Source organism: Hemiscyllium ocellatum, chromosome X (genome assembly GCF_020745735.1).
Source record: "Hemiscyllium ocellatum isolate sHemOce1 chromosome X, sHemOce1.pat.X.cur, whole genome shotgun sequence".
Lineage (NCBI taxonomy): Eukaryota > Metazoa > Chordata > Chondrichthyes > Orectolobiformes > Hemiscylliidae > Hemiscyllium > Hemiscyllium ocellatum.
In genome coordinates, this window is record NC_083453.1 from 22,247,196 (window position 1) to 22,258,817 (window position 11,622).

The 11,622-nt window shown below is 40.3% G+C and overlaps 1 long non-coding RNA gene across 1 annotated transcript; it reads right to left on the minus strand.

Moving 5' to 3' along the window:
• Nucleotides 1-11,563, minus strand: LOC132805826 (uncharacterized). The gene is made up of 5 exons (XR_009640959.1): nucleotides 11,475-11,563; nucleotides 11,057-11,256; nucleotides 6,559-6,638; nucleotides 3,630-3,686; nucleotides 1-424 (listed from the first exon to the last, which is right to left on the minus strand). It is a non-coding gene; the product is annotated as an uncharacterized LOC132805826 (long non-coding RNA).
• Between the last annotated feature and the right edge of the window lie 59 nt (nucleotides 11,564-11,622).

Here is an 11,622-nt window from a genome sequence, read left to right on the forward strand (position 1 = left end):
AACCAAAGGTTTAACAAACATATTTACAAAAGTTCAAATTGTTTTTTCATAATACATAGAAATACTAAGCAGCAGGACATTCTCTGAGCATGTAATCACCTTCCTCCTTGACTTCAGAACCAAATAACTCATCTCAATCGGCTTCTTCAATGTCATTGTGATATGGATCATCATCACTATTAGCAATCACGTCGTCATCAGCCATATCATTCCATAAATTATCATTTCTGAGCGAGATTGCATTTGATATCCCACATTCCTTGAATGGTTTAACAACAATCTCCATTCTGCTTTCATTTCGGGTCTCTACAACCCATTCACACAGCATCGCTTACGTTGGAGTCCACATGCTACCCTTGATAAATGTCTTATCGCCTTTGATCATCAAGTGATTTAATATTTTCTCATGCCATCCTGAACGGGCCTGTTTAGAAAGACATCCAATGTTTGAATAAGATTGGTTAGACTACTCAGGAATTACTGCAAAATTATTCCTTTGAAACCTAACTTCAGCAAGAACATCATTGATAAAGTGTGATCCGAACATGTTGCACATGAGAAGACTTGATTTCTTTCCATAATCTTCGTTGAAGGAACCACCAAATTTTCCTCAACCATATTTTAAACCACCTCTGTCCATTCATTGTTTATGAACATTAGCCAACCATTTCTTTTGGGAATTACTATTTTGGGAAGGATTTTCTCTTGAATATCACAGTTGCTCAAGTTTTACGCTGTCAGACATACACAACAGTACAATGGTGAATCTACTCTTTTACGATCAGTTGTCTTCACTGTTTCCTCTCTGATTTGGCTCACCATTTGACTGGTCAGCATGTCAAAATTCATGGGATCGCATCCATGTTCCCAATATAGGCCAATCCGTATTCATTCTTTTGTCAATGTTTGATTATAAACCACGGAAATTCTTTAGTCTGTCATCGACTTCTGCTGGGACAAGCTGCGAAATCTTGGTCTCTTGTCTCATTACAATCCTGCTTGCCTTTACAAATCTGGCATCTAAGCTGACTTTGAAACTTGGAATATCTAATTTTCCTTGTTCTTTTAGAATGAAGATTTGGATAGATCCTCGAGAAACTGAAAGCCTGTTCTGGTAATTTTTAGTGGCATACACTGTAGTTGGCAACTTTGACTTCCAACTGCAACCACATATCAGGCTCATCTCTATTTGCACATTTATTATTAGCCCTTCAGAGGTGTGCTATGTTCTGATTATATCATAGAACATAGAAACATAGAACATAGAAAAATACAGCGCAGTACAGGCCCTTCGGCCCTCGATGTTGCGCCGATCCAAGCCCACCTAACCTACACTAGCCCACTTTCCTCCATATGCCTATCCAATGCCTGTTTAAATGCCCATAAAGAGGGAGAGTCCACCACTGTTACTGGCAGGGCATTCCATGAACTCACGACTTGCTGAGTAAAGAATCTACCCCTAACATCAGTCCTATACCTACCACCCCTTAGTTTAAAGCTATGCCCCCTCGTAATATCTGACTCCATACGTGGAAAAAGGTTCTCATGGTCAACCCTATCTAAACCCCTAATCATCTTGTACACCCCTATCAAAATCACCCCTAAACCTTCTTTTCTCCAATGAAAACAGCCCCAAGTGCCTCAGCCTTTCCTTATACGAACTACCTACCATACCAGGCAACATCTTGGTAAACCTCCTTTGCACCCGTTCCAGTGCCTCCACATCCTTCCTATAGTATGGCGACCAAAACTGCACACAATACTCCAGATGCGGCCGCACCAGTGTCTTATACAACTGCAACATGACCTCAGGACACCGGAACTCAATTCCTCTACCAATAAAAGCCAGTACGCCATATGCCTTCTTCACAGCACTATTTACCTGGGTGGCAACTTTCAGAGATCTGTGTACATGGACACCAAGATCCCTCTGCTCATCCACACTACCAAGTATCTGACCATTAGCCCAGTACTCCATCTTCTTGTTACTCTTACCAAAGTGAATTACTTCACACTTAGCTACATTGAACTCCATTTGCCACCTTTCTGCCCAGCTCTGCAGCTTATCTATATCCCGCTGTAACCTGCCACATCCTTCCTCACTGTCAACAACTCCACCGACTTTCGTATCATCCACAAACTTGCTCACCCAACCTTCTAGCCCCTCCTCCAGGTCATTTATAAAAATGACAAACAGCAATGGTCCCAAAACAGATCCTTGCGGAACACTGCTAGTAACTGCACTCCAAGATGAAACTTTACCATCAACTACTACCCTCTGTCTTCTTCCAGCCAGCCAATTCCTAATCCAAACCTCCAACTCACCCTCAATGCCATACCTCTGTATTTTTTGCAGTAGCCTACCATGGGGAACCTTATCAAACGCCTTACTAAAATCCATATACACCACATCTACCGCTTTACCCTCGTCCACCTCCTTAGTCACCTTCTCAAAGAATTCAATAAGGTTTGTGAGGCACGACCTGCCCTTCACAAAACCATGCTGACTATCCTTGATCACATTATTCCTATCCAGATGTTCATAAATCCTATCCCTTACAATTCTCTCTAAGACTTTGCCCACAACAGAGGTAAGACTCACCGGCCTATTGTTACTAGGGTTATCCCTACTCCCCTTCTTGAACAAGGGAACCACATTTGCTATCCTCCAGTCTTCTGGTACTATTCCTGTAGACAACGAAGATATAAAATATCAAGTAGGTTTGCACTAGAGTGAGGGTAACTTTACCAGTAAGTAAAGAGTTTAAAGTTTTGAATAAAAGCTGGGGGTAGCCTGATACATGAGGTATAAGAAGAATGAAATTCTGAGATCAACTGTTACTCTAGTATATAGATGGTATGTTTTGGGTAAGTAAACAACTTATTCATTGTCAACTATGTAGCCATTATCTATTTTAAGGAGTTTAATTTAAAGGCAAATGGATCTTTCTGAGAGTAGTTAAGATTTCCAACACGACCTTTCCAAGCAGACTTCCTGGAGACAGCTATCTTTAGATAAAAATCTGACTGTTGGCAGAACTAGCTATATTTTAATTTGGTAGTAAAAACAGAAACTAAAAGGCTGCAGGAAGAATGATACATTTATAATTTATCTTTTTTTTAAAAAAATGATAATTATTGGAGGGTCCTATCACTTGCCAGAGGCAAAGCATGGTTTGGGTGCAAAACCTATCTTGGAGAGTTTACATGTTCATTGTATAAGGGTTCTCGTAGTTATTAGTAGTTTCTCAGTTACATGAGCAAGTCATTAATTTAAACACAGCTTTAAACAACAGATTAACCATCAACTCAAAGTATAACTCTGTTAATATATTTGTTTTGGTGAATGGGGTATGGGGAAGTGGAACTCATCATTCAATATAAATAATGACATATGAGGTGACAATTGACAATCTGGCTTCCCTATCATAGATCATCAACCACACAGGAAAGGAGGCCAAAATAATATCAAACCTTGAAAGAGTAGTTATAGACAATTAATAATTTGAGTTATAAATATTTCTTTTTGGTTCCAGCTGATGTGGTGACCAGGGTGTCTCCAAAACGATTTCAAGAAGAGGATACCACTGACAAAAAGTTATGAGTAAACATTTTTATTTCGGACTTACATCATTTGCAGTTTCTAGCTCTTGGTGGAACATATTGCTGGCTGAACTATTGAATTCCTGCAACAACAAAACAATAGAAGTGCTGATAGTTATAATTTTAAGAACAAGGCTAAAAAAAGCATTTGCCTTGCATTTAATTTAAATTTCATTTTCACAAAAACAAACATCACCCTAAATCAGTGAAATAATATTCACATTAATATTTCCAGGGCCAAATGTGCTGACAGCTTGAGCAGACGCAAGATCCTTTTGTGTGCTTCATGTACTCACTGACTGCCACTTGGTCAAAGTCTATTGATCATATCAGCTCTGGCAAATTCAGATCATAAGAAACATTATTTTATTTAATTTGTCTGCTAGGTGACAGGTTGTGGCAATGCACATGGGGAGCCAACTGTAGTCTTCAGGTAAAATGGGGTTATAAGGCCATTCATAACTGGACCGGTGTGCAGAGATGGAATTCAAACCCCATTTCATGGCAGATATTCTATCAGAATTTTGCATTATAATTACTGGTAATTAAATTTAATTATAGCAATTTGGGAAACCTACAGGTTGGACAGAAATGAGTGTGACCGGTTTACACATATTAATAAGAATTAATAAAGAAAAGAAATTGATTTTTAAAAATTACAAAATGCAACAGGAACAATGTTTGTACAGAAAGTGAATCCATGCAAACACAGCAACAAAAAAAGGAATTGAACAAGATTATGGCAGAGAATATCAGAATGTTCAGGTAGTAAAGATTCCTACCATTAGTTCATCTGGCAATTCCCACTCCCTGTCCAATAGCTTAATCTGAGGTCGCCCTAACTCCCTTTCCCCATAACTCTCATATCCTCCTCAGCCCATTGCATCTTTATCCTTTTATCTTCAATTCATAAACCTGGGGAAATAAATACCAATATCTTGAAAAGTGAATGTCTTAAAACAGATAAAGATGGATAAATCCCTGGGATCGGATCAGGTATACCCACAACTTTGTAGCAAGCCAGAAAAGTGATTGCTGGGCCCCTTGCTGAGATATTTGTATCATCAATAGCCAAGGGTGAGATGCTGGAAGACCGGAGATTGGCTAACGGGGTGCCATTATTGAAGAAAGGTGGTAAGGAAAAGCCATGGAACTGTAGACCAGTGAGCCTGACATCAGTGGTGGGCAAGTTGTTGGAGGGGATTCTGAGGGACACGATTTACATGCACTTGAAAATGCAAGGATTGAATGGGATAGTCAATATGGTTTGGTGCCTCACTAAACTGATTGAGTTTTTTGAAGAAGTGATAAAGAGGCTTAATGCAGATCCGTGGACACGGTCTGTATAGAATTCTGCAAGGCGTCCAACAATCTCTGCGTAGTAGACTGGTTAACAAAGTTAGATTACATGGAATACAGGGAGAACTACCCATTTGGATACAAATTTGGCTTGAACATAGGAAACAGCAAGTGGAGAGCTGCTTTTTGGACTGGAGTTCCATGACCAGCGTTGTGTTACAGGGTTCAGTGCTGGGTCCATTGCTTTTTGTCATTTATATAAATGATTTGGATGTGAATATAGGAGGTTTAGTTAGTAAAGTTGCGGATGACACCAAAATTTGTGGTGTAGCGGACAGTGAAGAAGGTTACCTCAGAGTACCTTGATCAGATGGGCTGATGACCAGAGAGGTGGCAGATGGAGTTTAATCCAGATCCCAATCGAGGTTCTACATTCTGGTAGGGCATACCAGGGCAGGACTTATACACTTAATGATAAGGTTCTGGGGTGTGTTGCTGAACAAGGAGAGTGCGGACTGCAGGTTCATAGTTCCTTGAAAGTGGAATCACAGGTAGACAGGGTAGTGAAGAAGGCGTTTGATACACTTGCCTTTTTTTTTGTCGGCTCCATGAATATAGGCGTTAGGAGGTCATATTGCAGCTGTAATAGGACATTGGTGAGGCCACTTTTGAAAAACTGCATTCAGTTCTGGTCTCCCTGCTATAGGAAGTATTTTGTTAAACTTGAGAAGATTTCAGAAAAAATATTCCTTGGGTTGAAGGGTTTGAGCAATAGGCTGAATAAGCTGGGGCTATTTTCCCTGGGGCATGAGAGGATAGGGGGTGACCTAATAGAGGTTTATAAAATCATTAGGGGCATGGATAGGGTGAATAGTCAAGGTCTTATCCGCAGGATAAGGGAGTTCAAAACTAGAGGACATAGGTTTAAGGTGTGAGGGGAAAGAGTTAAAAGGGACCGAAAGGGCAATTCTTTCACTCAGAGGGTGGTGCGTGTATGGATTGAACTGCCACACGAAGTCTCGTACAATTACATCAGTTAAAAGGCATCTGGATGGGTATATGAATTGGAAAAGTTGAGAGAGATTGGGACTAAATGCTGGCAAATGGAACTAGATTAATTTAGGATACCTGGTCGGCATGGACGAGTTGGACTGAAGGATGTGTTTCCATGCTGTACATCTCAATGACACCCATTACTTAAGACTCTTCCTATCACCTGTTCCCTCAACATGTACCTCTTTCCCTTTGAACTACACACATAACCCCTGTATCTGCCTCTCTCCTTTAAGCTATTGCAGCTGGTTTTCTCTCAAGTCTCCATCCACACTCACATTTCCTACGAGGTGGTTTGTTGATAGCCTCCTCACATTCAACTATTATCACGTCTCCCTTCCAATCTCTTGCTGTTTCCTTTTGCTTTCACATGTTTTCCATATTGAACTGGTCTTTTTCTTTTAAAAAATTCAATTTGGAGGAAATAAACTCTCCCATGCTCTGACCTAAACCTCTTACTCGCTTTCTTTCAATCCAGTCTCCCTCTGTAACACCCTCAGTTAAATATGGTTCATAAGTTTGTAAAATGGTTTATAAAAAAAGTATAATTAAAACACAGTTGGCTCTTTCTTTATCTCACAGCAAAGAAATCTCAAATTTTACCTCAGTGTGTTCAGTAAGGTTGGTAACATGTTTCCTCTTATCATTCACCATCATGAAAACTATGCAGAAAGTGTAAGAAGCTGAAGAAGAATAAAGAACACCAATAATGAATCATTTTTAAAAAATGATACACTTCAGATGCTCAGAACGAACAATCCAAGTTCAGATTAGTATCACAGTTTTAGTTCAAAATATCAAATCCAAGCACAGCTCTTTGGGAGAAGCTGAGACCTTCAAGTAAAATCTTCAAGGAAGGCATAAAAATACCAAAAGGACTGGGTAAATTTAAACAGGTTATTGAGAAGCCTGTATTTTTTGGTTTAATTTTATGATTTTGGACACTAGAAGTATCTTGTAACAATCTTAAAAAGCTGAAAAAGAATCAGAAGGACTTTGGCGTCAGCTGTGGGAACTCCATGTACCCTTAGGGCAACAGACTATAAAATATGCGTCATATAAAGTGACAAATACTTGCACATCATCACCTATTGCACTGTCAAGTACAGCAGGTATTTTACAATCAGGCCAGTTAGCATTTGTGAAAGTAAGTATTCTATGGATCTTTAATTAAAGATCAAATTAGGATCAACATTACCAGAAAATAGTTAAAATAGAAAATATCAATAAATGGAATTACAGGAAATGCTTTCCAAAATACAGAGCTTTAAAAATCCCATAATGCAAAGCATTAAAAAAAAAACAACTGCCATTTTAAGCCACAATGAACCAGGCCTTTTTGCATAACGTATGAAACATTCAAAACTGTTTATTTGCACGTTCTTTACAGGTGTAGAAATGGAAAATAGCTAATTCTGTTTTTCATTAATATTGCTTAATATTTTTGCTAGAATTATCAACTATTAGGAGAGCAATTCAACAGTTAAGAGCTATTAGGCCCAGGATTTGCTCATTTACAAGCAATCCTTTTCTAGGAATGTGCCTCAGGCGTAAACTATTTCTGAAACAGCACATAATATAAGCATATGCTATAGGTTATTGATTAACAAGGAAGTCAAAGGTTATTTAGGTAGCTGGGAATATGAAGCTATGGCCATAAATCAGATCAACCATGATCCTATTGAATGGTGGTACAGGCTTGAGGAACAAAATAATTTACTCTTGCTCCCAATTCACATGTGCAGGGCACAGTTTTAACTCTGTTTGATGTACAGTAATTCAGATGATTCTTCTACAAGAATGGCAGCAGAGTAGGACTTCAGAGCCAGAGTGTGTCTGTTTCTTTTCTTTTTTTCTCTCTCTTTTTGAATTCTTTTTACCTCCCGTCCTTGGGCAGCATTGTCTGGGGCGGAAGCCAGTGCCAACTCCCAGCCTCAGTGTGAACCCGGACTCCCGGCCACGAGGTGAAGTCCCGTGGGTTCTGGGTTGGAATGACTATTATTCTGAACTGTTATTTCTCTATTTTTCTAATTTATTGCTGGGCATTTTATTTCTTTATTATTTTTGTTCCCTTAAGAGATTGTACTTTAGAATCTGTACCTAAGATATGTCGCCACTTGTGGCACTGTCAACTTAACACTGTACTTATGAGTACGTTTGACAATAAAGCTAATTCTATATCTGGGAAGCTTTAACGTTACAGAAAATTAATAGCAAAGAAATAGGCTGTTCTGCCAAATTGGTTTATGTCCCACATCAGCCACCTCCGAATCCTACCTGACCTCATCCTGTCAACATCTTTTTCTTTCTCCATGGGTTTATCCAACTTTCCCTCCCTGTTTTTACTGCATCAACAATATTTATCTTGTTAAAAATCACACAACACCAGGCTATAGTCCAACACGTTTATTTGGAAGCACTAGCTCTCAGTGCGCTGCTCCTTCATCAGGTAGTTGTGGAGCAGGTCCATAAGACGGAATATATAGCAAAAGATTACAGTGTCATGCAACTGAAATGATATTATGAAAAAACCTAGATTGCTATGAAGTCTTTCATTTTTAAGAATGGGTTGCAGGTCCCAGAACTTCTTTTAAGTCACACATTCTCAAGATAACAAAGTTTAAAAAAAGGTGACATCTCAGCTCAGACAATGCATTAAAAGGTGTGAGGTGAGAGTCTGTCTGTATCCCAATCTTGAGTCAGATTGGTTCTATTTTGGCCTCAGATCTTCGGGTGACCAATCTCCAAGGCAGACTTCGGGATAAGCAACATCGCAAAGTGGCCAAGCAAAGGCTGATAACCAAGTTCGGTACCCATGAGGATGGTCGCAACTGGTACCTTGGGTTCATGTCACACTACAGATGACCCCACTACACTATACACTCTCTCATACTCACACACAGACGCTCTCTCTCTCTCTCTCATATACACACATACATACACCCCCCACACACTCATCCTCTCACAGGCTTATACTCCATCACACTTACACACACTTTACCAAGCTTGCACACACAAACACACAATCTCTCATGTGCACTCACGCGCGCACACATACAAGTCTACAGGGTGAATTTGTATTTGCAAAATTATATGTAGATTGTTGTGGTTCTGTTCGCCGAGCTGGGAATTTGTGTTGCAGACGTTTCGTCCCCTGTCTAGGTGACATCCTCAGTGCTTGGGAGCTTCCTGTGAAGCGCTTCTATGATCTTTCCTCCGCCATTTGTAGTGGTTTGAATCTGCCGCTTCCGGTTGTCAGTTCCAGCTGTCCGTTGCAATGGTCGGTATATTGGGTCCAGGTCGATGTGCTTATTGATTGAATCTGTGGATGAGTGCCATGCCTCTAGGAATTCCCTGGAATCCGAACTGACAACCAGACTACTGCAACCACTAGGACTCATAACAGCACACAAACCAACAGCCACTCTCAGACAACAACTCACCAGAACGAAGGACCCGATACCCAGCATGAGCAAAATCAATGTAGTGTACAAAATCCCACGCAAGGACTGCACAAAACACTACTTAGGACAAACAGGAAGACAGCTAACGATCCGCATCAATGAACACCAACTAGCCATGAAACGACACAACCAGCTATCCTTAGTAGCCACACACGCAGATGACAAGCAACATGAATTCAACTGGGACAACACCACTATTATAGGACAAGCCAAACAGAGAACAGCCAGGGAATTCCTAGGGGCATTGAATCTGTGGATGAGTCCAATCAATAAGCACATCGACCTGGACCCAATATACCGACCACTGCAACAGACAGCTGGAACTGACAACCGGAAGCAGCAGATTCAAACCACTACAAATGGCGGGGGAAAGATCACAGAAGCGGTTCACAGGAGGCTCCCAAAGCACTGAGGATGTCACCTAGACAGGAGACGAAACGTCTGCAACACAAATTCCCAGCTCGGCAAACAGAACCACAACAACGAGCACCCGAGCTACAAATCTTCTCACAAACTTTGTATATTTAGATTAGATTCCCTAAAGTGTGGAAACAGGCCCTTTGGCCCAACAAGTCCACACCAACCCTCCGAAGAGGAACCCACCCAGACCCATTTCCCTTTCACTCATGCACACATTGTGGGCAATTTATAATGGCCAATTCACCTGATCTGCGCACCTTTGGACTTTGGGAGGAAACCGCAGCACCCAGAGGAAACCCACACAGACCCAGGGACAATGTGCAAACTCCACACAGACAGTCACCCAAGGCTAGAATCGAACCTGGGACCGTGGTGCTGTGAGGCAGCAGTGCTAACCACTGAGCCATCATGCCACCCTGTGTATTTGCAGATACATTTCATTTTGCTCAAAAAGTTCAAAATCTTCAGGCAGTTAATCTATGTAATATTTCATAAATTCCACTTTAGAAAGAGAATCAGTCTGACTCAAGATTGGGATACAGACAGACTCTGACCTCACACCTTTAATGCATTGTCTGAGCTGAGATGTCACTTTTTTTAATAAAACCTTAAGTTATCTGAAGAACGGAAGGCTTCATCCAGAGGCTCACTAAAGATGTTAGCTAGTACCTGGACGAAACATCTGAAAATGAACCTTCCAGCTCAGTGAGCAAGCACACATCCAGGAGAATGTGACTTAAAAGAAGTTCTGGGATTTTCATATTAATGAACCAAAACCTGCAACCTATTCTAAAAGATGAAAGACTTAACAACAATCTAGGTTTTAGCGAGTTTTGAGAAGATTTATAGCTCAGGTTGAAGTCCGTTTTCAGACATTTTGTCACCATACTTGGTAACATCATGAGCTTCCGGTGAGGCTTACTGATGGTGTTACCTAGTATGGTGACAAAACATCTGAAAGTGAACCTTCCAGCTCAGTGAGCAAACTTACATCCACAATCTAGGTTTGTTCAATATAATAATTTTAGTTGCATGACACTGTAATCTTTTTGTATAAATTCTGTGTTTTATGGTCCTGCTCCACAACTACCTGAAGGAGCAGCGCTCTGAAAGCTAGTGCTTCCAAATAAACCTGTTGGACCGTAACTTGGTGTTGTGTGATTTTTAACTTCGTCTACCCCAGTCCAACAGCGGCTCCTCCACATCGTGATATTTACCTTAACATCGAGTCCTATATTCTCATCGTTCTCTGGGTAAAGAAGCTGCTATTGGATTTATTGGTGACAATTTTATAGTTATCTTCCCAGTTCTGATCTTCCTCAGTAAGTAGAAACATCTTCTCAAAACGTATCTTATCAAAAACTTCCATAATCTTAAAACTTTTAGTCACGCTTCAGTTGTCATTCGGTCTCCTTCGCTGAGAGGAAAAAAGTACAAATGTTAACGTAAGCTCTTTTCCTGGTAAACTCGCGCTCGTTGAGATGTTTGCGTGAGGTTAAGAAAACGTAGCGTTTACTCTATAGTGAAATGCATACAACTGGTCAGACAGCAGTTACAAAGAAAACTTAATGTTTGATGTCAACTCTATTATTACAAAATAGTCGTTGTACTTAATTAAACCCTTTAAAGTAATACCTTCCCGTTAAGAGATAACTTTTTTTGTCATCTCAGTGATACCATCTATTAAATGGCGAGTCCATGATAACAGGACCTTTCCCTCTAACTGCAACGTGATTGACAGTCAAGACAACCAATAAGTAAGCGGGATTCCGACACGTCCCTT